This window comes from Pimephales promelas, chromosome 1 (assembly GCF_988280905.1).
Source record: "Pimephales promelas chromosome 1, fPimPro1.hap1.1, whole genome shotgun sequence".
Classification (NCBI taxonomy): domain Eukaryota; kingdom Metazoa; phylum Chordata; class Actinopteri; order Cypriniformes; family Leuciscidae; genus Pimephales; species Pimephales promelas.
Window position 1 is genome coordinate 34,681,255 of NC_142769.1, and position 10,283 is coordinate 34,691,537.

A 10,283-nucleotide genomic window follows, 5' to 3' on the forward strand; every position below is an offset into this window, starting at 1 on the left:
GTAAAAAATGACTGACACATGACTTTGTTTGAATTTTACTACCCCTTACTATCAATATTTTCGCATTTGGGCATTTGCATATAGTTAACAAGCTATGATTCCGTGTTTCTGACGGTGGTTTCGTCTCGATCGGAACAGCGGTTTTGAAGATATCGGCAAGTGTTTTTTTCGCGCTAAATCGCTACGCTACACCAACCGTAAGACGAAACCCAGCAAGTTTAGTATCGTTGGACTCGGCAACGATTCAGGACCTCAAAAATATGACTCCCGTGAAAATAAGTGTACCACACACAAAGTTATAAGCGTTTGAAGAAAAAAAATTCACCACTAGGTGGCGCTGTTTCGAAACTTCTCAGGCTCCTTCAGGGCATCGTAGTGATGACCCATACCGAGTTTCGTAACAATTCGTTCATGCGTTCAAAAAATACAGCATTTTAGCACATAATTCAAAATGGCCGACAGCCAAAATGGCCGATCTGGGAAAATTGGATATCGGTCGACTCGGCATGACGCCCTGAATCTAACGAGACAAAGTTTTTGATTTTTGGAGAAACCGTTCAGAAGTTATGAGCAAAAATAGCCATTTTTCATATCTCCGGACCACTAGGTGGCGCTGCGCCGAAACGCAGCATGTAGCCTCAGGTCATGCTTGTGATGACACGTACCAAGTTTGGTCTGAAAACGAGTAAGCGTTGCGGAGATACCGCCTCACGTCTGTTTTCGCAAGCGCTACGTAAAATTTGTTTGCGCGTTTATCAAAAACGGTTATTCGAATCATCTTGAATTCCATAACTTTTTGTCAGCACTGGCTGGAGATGATCCGGTGCGATTTTGGTGAAAATCGGACAAACCGTCTAGGACGAGTTTGCAAAAGTAGGTTTTTTAGAAAATTCAAAATGGCGGCCGTTTTTTTATGACGGAAAATGACGTCATAGGGTGCGATCGAATCGGCATGAGCTCAGGAACAAGAGGAAAAAAGAATTTTGTTGATAGGCCTTACGGTTCAAAAGTTATTAGCATAATAAAAGTGAAACTTTGGACAGTTGGTGGCGCTAGAGGGAATGAGTTAGAGACACCAAAATTGGTGTATTTAAAGTTGGGACTGTCCTCTATCAGAATGTCAAACCAAAACAACTTTCCCGCAAACCGGTCTATGGGCTGCCATAGACGCCCAGTCGGAAGAAGAATAATAATAATAAATATAGCTGCAAGCAGCCATTACCGGGGCCAAGCGCAAGAAGCGGCAACATATGCCAAAATGGCAAGGAGTGGCAGACCAACTGCAGCAAGGAGCAATTAAGGGCATTTTGAGAGAACTTTGGGCAAATGGCTAAGAAAATCACATAAACATTAACTTATAAGATGATTTAATGGGTTATCACTTTCGAACAATAGGTGGCGCAGTTACGAAATAGATGTGATGTGGTCAGAGGGAGGTGACAATGACACATGCAAAGTTTGGTGTCAAAATGTGAAGGCATTGCAGAGATAAAGCCTAAATAGTCATTTTGGCAGCATGCCTCAAATTTGATGCTGTGGTATACGAAAAAGGTTTTGTCTATCGTCACGCAATCCATAACTTTTATTCGGCTCCGTCTGGAGATGATACGATTAAATTTTCGTGAAAATCGGACAAACGGTCTAGGAGGAGTTCGAAAAAGAAGGTTTTTCAAAGAAATAAAGATGGCGGACAGGAAGTTTAGCTGATTATGCAAAACCTGATATCTATGTTTTCGGCATAACCCAAGGAATCTATTAAGATCAGTTTCATTGCAATAGGCAAATTTGTTCAAAAGTTATTAGCGTTCTCAGAAATTAATTATAACTTTTGACCAACAGGTGGCGCTGTCTCAAAATCTTTTGAGTACCTTCAGGGCATGCTGCTTATGGCACACACTGAGTTTTGTAATGTTAGACCAAAGCATTTGTTTAGTATAGCATTGTATTTCACAAAACTGTATTGAAGTCAATGGGAAATTCACGTTTTGTTCTATTATAGCGCCACCAAGAGGCTCAGTCCCACAATTTTTTTTATGTGTCCTCAGAGTGACCCCATACATATGTGTGTCAGTTTTGGTGAAAATATCTCAATTTGCTTCCGAGTTATAAACATTTATATGAAAAAACACATAAAAAATGACTGACACATGACTTTGTTTGAATTTTACTACCCCTTACTATCAATATTTACGCATTTGGGCTTTTGCATATAGTTAACAAGCTATGATTCCGTGTTTCTGACGGTGGTTTCGTCTCGATCGGAACAGCGGTTTTGAAGATATCGCCAAGTGTTTTTTTCGCGCTAAATCGCTACGCTACGCCATCCGTGAGACGAAAGCCGACATATTTGGTATCGTTGGACTCGGCAACGATTCAGGACCTCAAAAATATGACTCCCGTGAAAATAAGTGTACCACACCCAAAGTTATAAGCGTTTGGAAAAAAAAATTCACCACTAGGTGGCGCTGTTTCGAAACTTCTCAGGCTCCTTCAGGGCATCGTACTGATGACCCATACCGAGTTTCGTAACAATTCGTTCATGCGTTCAAAAAATACAGCATTTTAGCACATAATTCAAAATGGCCGACAGCCAAAATGGCCGATCTGGGAAAATTGGATATCGGTCGACTCGGCATGATGCCCTGAATCTAACGAGACCAAGTTTTTGATTTTTGGACAAACCGTTCAGAAGTTACGAGCAAAAATAGCCATTTTTCATATCTCCGGACCACTAGGTGGCGCTGCGCCGAAACGCTGCATGTAGCCTCAGGTCATGCTTGTGATGACACGTACAAAGTTTGGTCTGAAAACGAGTAAGCGTTGCGGAGATACAGCCTCACGTCTGTTTTCGCAAGCGCTACGTAAAATTAGTTTGCGCGCTTATCGAAAACGGTTATTCGAATCATCTTGAATTCCATAACTTTTTGTCAGCACTGCCTGGAGATGATCCGGTGCGATTTTGGTGAAAATCGGACAAACCGTCTAGGACGAGTTCGCAAAAGTAGGTTTTTTGGAAAATTCAAAATGGCGGCCAATTTTTTATGACGGAAAATGACGTCATAGGGTGCGATCGAATCGGCATGAGCTCAGGAACAAGAGGAAAAAAGAATTTTGTTGATAGGCCTTACGGTTCAAAAGTTATTAGCATAATAAAAGTGAAACTTTGGACAGTTGGTGGCGCTAGAGGGAATGAGTTAGAGACACCAAAATTGGAGTATTTAAAGTTGGGACTGTCCTCTATCAGAATGTCAAACCAAAACAACTTTCCCGCAAACCGGTCTATGGGCTGCCATAGACGCCCAGTCGGAAGAAGAATAATAATAATAAATATAGCTGCAAGCAGCCATTACCGGGGCCAAGCGCAAGAAGCGGCAACATATGCCAAAATGGCAAGGAGTGGCAGACCAACTGCTGCAAGGAGCAATTAAGGGCATTTTGAGAGAACTTTGGGCAAATGGCTAAGAAAATCACATAAACATTAACTTATAAGATGATTTAATGGGTTATCACTTTCGAACAATAGGTGGCGCAGTTACGAAATAGATGTGATGTGGTCAGAGTGAGGTGACAATGACACATGCAAAGTTTGGTGTCAAAATGTGAAGGCATTGCAGAGATAAAGCCTAAATAGTAATTTTGGCAGCATGCCTAAATTTTGATGCTGTGGTATACGAAAACCGTTTTGTCTATCATCGTGCAATTCATAACTTTTAGTCAACACGGTCTGGAGATGATACAATTCAATTTTCGTGAAAATCGGACAAACGGTCTAGGAGGAGTTCGAAAAAGAAGGTTTTTCAAAGAAATAAAGATGGCGAACAGGACGTTTGTCTGATTATGGAAAACCTGATATCTATGTTTTCGGCATAACCGAAGGAATCTATTAAGATCAGTTTCATTGCAATAGGCAAATTTATTCAAAAGTTATTAGCGTTCTCAGAAATTAATTATAACTTTTGACCAACAGGTGGCGCTGTCTCAAAATCTTTTAAGTACCTTCAGGGCATGCTGCTTATGGCACACACTGAGTTTTGTAATATTACACCAATGCATTTGTTTAGTATAGCATTTTATTTCACAAAACTATTGAAGTCAATGGGAATTTCACGTTTTGTTCTATTATAGCGCCACCAAGAGGCTCAGTCCCACAATTTTTTTTATGTGTCCTCAGAGTGACCCCATACATATGTGTGTCAATTTTGGTGAAAATATCTCAATTTGCTTCCGAGTTATAAACATTTATATGAAAAAACACGTAAAAAATGACTGACACATGACTTTGTTTGAATTTTACTACCCCTTACTATCAATATTTTCGCATTTGGGCATTAGCGTATAGTTAACAAGCTATGATTCCGTGTTTCTGGCGGTGGTTTCGTCTCGATCGGAACAGCGGTTTTGAAGATATCGCCAAGTGTTTTTTTCGCGCTAAATCGCTACGCTACGCCATCCGTGAGACGAAACCGGACATATTTGGTATCGTTGGACTCGGCAACGATTCAGGACCTCAAAAATATGACTCCCGTGAAAATAAGTGTACCACACCCAAAGTTATAAGCGTTTGAATAAAACAATTCACCACTAGGTGGCGCTGTTTCGAAACTTCTCAGGCTCCTTCAGGGCATCGTACTGATGACCCATAACGAGTTTCGTAACAATTCGTTCATGCGTTCAAAAAATACAGCATTTTAGCACATAATTCAAAATGGCCGACAGCCAAAATGGCCGATCTGGGAAAATTGGATATCGGTCGACTCGGCATGATGCCCTGAATCTAACGAGACCAAGTTTTTGATTTTTGGACAAACCGTTCAGAAGTTACGAGCAAAAATAGCCATTTTTCATATCTCCGGACCACTAGGTGGCGCTGCGCCGAAACGCTGCATGTAGCCTCAGGTCATGCTTGTGATAACATGTACCAAGTTTGGTCTGAATAGGATTAAGCGTTGCGGAGATACAGCCTCACGTCTGTTTTTGCAAGCGCTACGTAAAATTAGTTTGCGCGTTTATCGACAACGGTTCTTCGAATCATCTTGAATTCCATAACTTTTTGTCAGCACTGCCTGGAGATGATCCGGTGCGATTTTGGTGAAAATCGGACAAACCGTCTAGGACGAGTTCGCAAAAGTAGGTTTTTTGGAAAATTCAAAATGGCGGCCATTTTTTTATGACGGAAAATGACGTCATAGGGTGCGATCGAATCGGCATGAGCTCAGGAACAAGAAGAAAAAAGAATTTTGTTGATAGGCCTTACGGTTCAAAAGTTATTAGCATAATAAAAGTGCAACTTTGGACAGTTGGTGGCGCTAGAGGGAATGAGTTAGAGACACCAAAATTGGTGTATTTAAAGTTGGGACTGTCCTCTATCAGAATGTCAAACCAAAACAACTTTCCCGCAAACCGGTCTATGGGCTGCCATAGACGCCCAGTCGGAAGAAGAATAATAATAATAATAATAATAATAAGAACCGGCACAGATACAATAGGTGCCTCCGCACCTTCGGTGCTTGGCCCCTAATAATAAGAACCGGCACAGATACAATAGGTGCCTCCGCACCTTCGGTGCTTGGCCCCTAAATATAGCTGCAAGCAGCCATTACCGGGGCCAAGCGCAAGAAGCGGCAACATATGGCAAAATGGCAAGGAGTGGCAGACCAACTGCAGTAAGGAGAAATTAAGGGCATTTTGAGAGAACTTTGGGCAAATGGCTAAGAAAATCACATAAACATTAACTTATAAGATGATTTAATGGGTTATCACTTTCGAACAATAGGTGGCGCAGTTACGAAATAGATGTGATGTGGTCAGAGTGAGGTGACAATGACACATGCAAAGTTTGGTGTCAAAATGTGAAGGCATTGCAGAGATAAAGCCTAAATAATAATTTTGGCAGCATGCCTATATTTTGATGATGTGGTATACAAAAACGGTTTTGTCTATCATCGTGCAATTCATAACTTTTAGTCGGCACGGTCTGGAGATGATACGATTCAATTTTCGTGAAAATCGGACAAACGGTCTAGGAGGAGTTCGAAAAAGAAGGTTTTTCAAAGAAATAAAGATGGCGAACAGGACGTTTGTCTGATTATGGAAAACCTGATATCTATGTTTTCGGCATAACCCAACGAATCTATTAAGATCAGTTTCATTGCAATAGGCAAATTTATTCAAAAGTTATTAGCGTTCTCAGAAATTAATTATATATTTTGACCAACAGGTGGCGCTGTCTCAAAATCTTTTGAGTACCTTCAGGGCATGCTGCTTATGGCACACACTGAGTTTTGTAATATTACACCAATGCATTTGTTTAGTATAGCATTTTATTTCACAAAACTCTATTGAAGTCAATGGGAATTTCACGTTTTGTTCTATTATAGCGCCACCAAGAGGCTCAGTCCCACAATTTTTTTTATGTGTCCTCAGAGTGACCCCATACATATGTGTGTCAATTTTGGTCCAAATATCTCAATTCACTTCCGAGTTATAAACATTTATATGAAAAAACACGTAAAAAATGACCGACACATGACTTTGTTTGAATTTTACTACCCCTTACTATCAATATTTTCGCATTTGGGCATTAGCATATAGTTAACAAGCTATGATTCCGTGTTTCTGGCGGTGGTTTCGTCTCGATCGGAACAGCGGTTTTGAAGATATCGCCAAGTGTTTTTTTCGCGCTAAATCGCTACGCTACACCAACCGTAACACGAAACCCAGCATGTTTAGTATCGTTGGACTCGGCAACGATTCAGGAACTCAAAAAGATGACTCCCGTGAAAATAAGTGTACCACACCCAAAGTTATAAGCGTTTGAAAAAAACAATTCACCACTAGGTGGCGCTGTTTCGAAACTTCTCAGGCTTCTTCAGGGCATCGTACTGATGACCCATACCGAGTTTCGTAACAATTCGTTCATGCGTTCAAAAAATACAGCATTTTAGCACATAATTCAAAATGGCCGACAGCCAAAATGGCCGATCTGGGAAAATTGGATATCAGTCGACTCGGCATGACGCCCTGAATCTAACGAGACCAAATTTATGATTTTTGGACAAACCGTTCAGAAGTTACGAGCAAAAATAGCCATTTTTCATATCTCCGGAACACTAGGTGGCGCTGCACCGAAACGCAGCACGTAGCCTCAGGTCATGCTTGTGATGACACGTACCAAGTTTGGTCTGAAAACGAGTAACCGTTGCGGAGATACAGCCTCACGTCTGTTTTCGCAAGCGCTACGTAAAATTTGTTTACGCGTTTATCGAAAACGGTTATTCGAATCATCTTGAATTCCATAACTTTTTGTCAGCACTGCCTGGAGATGATCCGGTGCGATTTTGGTGAAAATCGGACAAACCGTCTAGGACGAGTTTGCAAAAGTAGGTTTTTTGGAAAAATCAAAATGGCGGCCGTTTTTTTATGACGGAAAATGACGTCATAGGGTGCGATCGAATCGGCATGAGCTCAGGAACAAGAGGAAAAAAGAATTTTGTTGATAGGCCTTACGGTTCAAAAGTTATTAGCATAATAAAAGTGAAATTTTGGACAGTTGGTGGCGCTAGAGGGAATGCGTTAGAGACACCAAAATTGGTGTATTTAAAGTTGGGACTGTCCTCTATCAGAATGTCAAACCAAAACAACTTTCCCGCAAACCGGTCTATGGGCTGCCATAGACGCCAAGTCGGAAACGGAAGAAGAATAATAATAATAATAGGAAACGGAACAGATACAATAGGTGCCTCCGCACCTTCGGTGCTTGGCCCCTAATAATAAGAACCGGCACAGATACAATAGGTGCCTCCGCACCTTCGGTGCTTGGCCCCTAAAAATAAACAAATACAGTTAGGTATTTGGTGTATGCGCGTGCGTTTTCGGCGCGTGTATGTGTGTGCGTGTGTACAATTTCCACGTGAAACAGTCTGTGCAATGGCCGGCAATCTCTGGCCGGGAGAATGAGGGTTTTTCGTGAAGTTAAGAAGAGTTCGAAGGCTTTGGCGTGAGGTTAAAAGCGATGGACAACAAGAACAGTATGTTACCTGAAGCAGGTGAATCAAACTGGCTTATGTGGCTCCAGGCAACGCAACACCCCCGGCAGAGCTTTATCTCTCCGTCATTTCGGCAATCGCACCCAGCAGCGTACACACAGAATTTCCAGCAGAGTCCTTCCGGTAACTCGGGTCTCCCATCACTCCTACACGTTTCCTTCTCTCACTTCCGTTTTTTTTCTCTCTCCTTTACTTCCGTTTTAGCTCTCTTTTATTCTGCTATTTCCTCATTGGTTTCCGCCCATAAAGAAACATGGAAAGCTGATTTGGATATTTTTTTTCTCCATATCGCCACACTCTATAGGGCGCAGATGATTGGTTCCAGCTGTATAAGTAGCCAATGAGCTGCTGCTCAACCTTCAAATACTTGGTCAGAATTTGCAGTAGCATTTGCAACACGCTTTCAGAATCCCCCCACCTTCCCCAGCTACGGGCAATTCATACAGCAGCTGCATGTCTTACTTGCTCACAGCAGTGTATCGGTGTATGTATTGGCAGTAGCAAGTCCATTCTTGTTCTGCAGCAATAAGAGCAGCAGCATAGCAGATATATTCCGCCAAGACCAAACATCATATCCATTACCACCATGCCAAATACTCAGAGTTGTCATTACAGATCTTACTTTCTTCCTAGAAACACAAACCAAACATTGAAATCTACTTTTAAATATCAAGTCAAAAACGTGTGTATAAGTCTCTCATCTGGAGTGGAGAATTGAACAAAATCTTTTTTTCATTTTCTCCAATGATACTATTGGGGTCATTTGAAGCAACAAGAGACAAGTTACTTAGAATTCACTGTTGTTAGACTATAGATCTGCACTGATTTGATTGCAAAAGTTGCCTTAAAAGTAGAATTAATTTATACGTTGGTTACTGATCGAGTGATTGGTAGCGTGATTGTATTCAGAGACTTAAAGCCTTCGCTCCACCACCTTTTATGATTTTTCAATCAGACAAATCCTTCAGGGCAACAGTATGTGGCAGAGGAAGAAAAGCAGCTGCTTTCTGTCAGAGATCCAATTAGAGAGAGAGGCTTACTGTAGCAGTCAAAGAGAAAGGGAGCTTTTAATATCATTTCTCAACCTTCTTTTCAGTGGAAGGGAGTGGGACATGTTTTTTTGTGTGTGTGACATCCTGGGCTAAAATGAAAGAGAAGGAATATCCATTAGATCATCACAATGGCTGAGCTGTTTAACGGAAGGGGTGAAGAATCGGTGGTGAATCAATAAGAAATACGATTCATGCCATGTCTGTCATTACCAGGGATGTTAATGGGTTCATGAATACTTCTCTCTTTAGATCTGACTGGATAATATAATGCCATAAATAAAGCCAATAAACAATAAAGCCAAACTTATCTTATCTTATTTAAACACAGACATGTTGAAAACGGTTTACCTTTATCTGGCAAAACTCTCCTTTTACAGACACCTCATTTAAATGAACATGGCTAACATCTTCATATAGCCTTTTAGCACTTTTTGTACGTTTGTGTATTTCTGCTATATATGCTCCTCTAAGTTTATCTTTCTTTGCGATCTGTTCAGTAATTAAGGACATATTCATTATTCATTCTTTTTACATAAAAGGCAGATTAAGGGACTGATATGAATCACATCCAGGTGCGTCAAGGACAGAGGTAGACAACAAAACAGCCCAGGCCCTGGTGGTCTTGTCTCTATAGCAGCTTGATGTGCTTTAAAGGGGTACTCCACTTTTTTTTTTTTTTTAAATAAGCTCATTTTACAACTCCCTCAGAGTTAAACAGTTGAGTTTTACCATTTTCGAATCTGATATTTTCTGATATTGGTGTGGTGTGGCGCAGTGGATAAGACATATGGCTTTGGTGTGAGGGTTTGAATCCACTTTGAGACACCAATGAATCCACTGTGAAACACATACTAGCTATTTGAACTCTATCCTGGATATTATGTACTCAATCAGATCCTGTTCAAACAAGGATATAAAAGCTACAATCTGCCATCTAGTGTTGCAGTGTATTAACAACAGCGCGGTCGCTCTCGTCTTTTTTCCATTCATTCCATTCATCAGTGGAGAAAAAAAGACGATTGAAAAAGACTAAAAATATATTTCGCTGACATTAAATATAATGTGATGAGAGCTCTAAAGAGTGTTGTAAACGCGAATAATATGGAACGAGTTTGGAGATTGACTTTGACCACCACACGAGCTTTCAGAATAGCATGTAAATTATAGTGGAACACACTGTTCTTCC

General features: G+C 40.9%; 1 protein-coding gene across 3 annotated transcripts in view; it reads left to right on the forward strand.

The window, feature by feature from the left end:
- Positions 1-10,283, forward strand: part of gas2b (growth arrest specific 2b) — a 31,727-nt gene that overhangs the window by 17,175 nt on the left and 4,269 nt on the right. The window lies entirely within an intron of this gene.